This window comes from Clarias gariepinus, chromosome 3, assembly GCF_024256425.1.
Source record: "Clarias gariepinus isolate MV-2021 ecotype Netherlands chromosome 3, CGAR_prim_01v2, whole genome shotgun sequence".
Classification (NCBI taxonomy): Eukaryota; Metazoa; Chordata; class Actinopteri; order Siluriformes; family Clariidae; genus Clarias; species Clarias gariepinus.
In genome coordinates, this window is record NC_071102.1 from 46,678,017 (window position 1) to 46,680,263 (window position 2,247).

Below are 2,247 nucleotides of genomic sequence, written 5' to 3' on the forward strand. Positions count from 1 at the left end.
TCTTAACTTTTTGAGTGGAAATAGAACCCGAAAAGTGTTATTTTCAACCCATTAAATTGAGGCAATTAAAGTTTCTTTGTATAGAGCTATTAACAATAGTCGTGGTCACAAAGTAGCTTTACAGAATTAAATGTTTATGGAAATGATTTAGAACATGTACAGGAAAAAGTAAAGATTATCATATAATCTCATACAAACACACACGTATATCTTGCAGAATCATTATGAACATTACCAGCTTATATCCCTCTTCCACTTCATAGCATGGCCTATTCTATAATTACTACGTATACTCAAGTCACACAATATTTACTGCATTTATTGTATATTTACTATATACTGTATGTATACAGTGGTGTGAAAAACTATTTGCCCCCTTCCTGATTTTTTATTCTTTTGCATGTTTGTCACACAAAATGTTTCTGATCATTAAACACATTTAACTATTAGTCAAAGATAACACAAGTAAACACAAAATGCAGTTTTTAAATTATGGTTTTTATTATTTAGGGAGAAAAAAATGCAAACCTACATGGCCCTGTGTGAAAAAGTAATTTCCCCCTGAACCTAATAACTGGTTGGGCCACCCTTAGCAGCAATAACTGCAATCAAGCGTTTGCGATAACTTGCAACGAGTCTTTTTCAGCACTCTGGAGGAATTTTGGCCCACTCATCTTTGCAGAATTGTTGTAATTTAGCTTTATTTGAGGGTTTTCTAGCATGAACCGTCATGCCACAACATCTCAATAGGATTCAGGTCAGGACTTTGACTAGGCCACTCCAAAGTCTTCATTTTGTTTTTCTTCAGCCATTCAGAGGTGGATTTGCTGGTGTGTTTTGGGTCATTGTCCTGCTGCAGCACCCAAGATCGCTTCAGCTTGAGTTGACGAACAGATGGCCAGACATTCTCCTTCAGGATTTTTTGGTAGACAGTAGAATTCATGGTTCCATCTATCACAGCAAGCCTTCCAGGTCCTGAAGCAGCAAAAAAAAAAACAGACCATCACACTACCACCACCATATTTTACTGTTGGTATGATGTTCTTTTTTTGAAATGCTGTGTTACTTTTACGCCAGATGTAACGGGACACGCACCTTCCAAAAAGTTCAACTTTTGTCTCGTTGGTCCACAAGGTATTTTCCCAAAAGTCTTGGCAATTTTTGAGATGTTTTTTAGCAAAATTGAGACGAGCCTTAATGTTCTTTTAGCTTAAAAGTGGTTTGTGCCTTGGAAATCTGCCATGCAGGCCATTTTTGTCCAGTCTCTTTCTTATGGTGAGTCGTGAACACTGACCTTAATTGAGGCAAGTGAGGCCTGCAGTTCTTTAGATGTTGTCCTGAGTCTTTTGTGGCCTCTCGGATGAGTTGTCTCTGCGCTCTTAGGGTAATTTTTTGTCGGCCGGCCACTCCTGGGAAGGTTCACCACTGTTCCATGTTTTTGCCATTTGTGGATAATGGCTCTCACTGTGGTTCGCTGGAGTCCCAAAGCTTTAGAAATGGCTTTATAACCTTTACCAGACTGATAGATCTCAATTACTTTTGTTCTCATTTGTTCCTGAATTTCTTTGGATCTTGGCATGATGTCTAGCTTTTGGTCTACTTCTCTGTGTCAGGTAGCTCCTATTTAAGTGATTTCTTGATTGAAACAGGTGTGGCAGTAATCAGGCCTGGGGGTGACTACAGAAATTGAACTCAGGTGTGATAAACCACAGTTAAGTTATTTTTTAACAAGGGGGGCAATCACTTTTTCACACAGGGCTATGTGGGTTTGGATTTTTTTTCTCCCTAAATAATAAAAAACATCATTTAAAAACTGCATTTTGTGTTTACTTGTGTTATCTTTGACTAATAGTTAAATGTGTTTGATGATCAGAAACATTTTGTGTGACAAACATGCAAAAGAATAAGAAATCAGGAAAGGGGCAAATAGTTTTTCACACCACTGTATGTTTATATATAAACCCTACTTATTTAACCTGCAGATTATATATAATTTACACAATGCCTGTATTTCATGTATTATGTATAAACCTGTATGACGCAATGACAGTAAAGTTGTACCGATCTACTTACGGGTAACCAAGCTCATTTGGCTTTATTTAGTAAGAACATCTAACACTAGCTAACTAAGTGTTTTGCAGGTTGCAACCTTACTGCTATAACAATTACAGTTTTATTTTCCTCTTCAGGCGGCCCAAGTGCTTCACCTGGCACTGAATCTGTAGACTGGACTGCTGAAACCTTGGC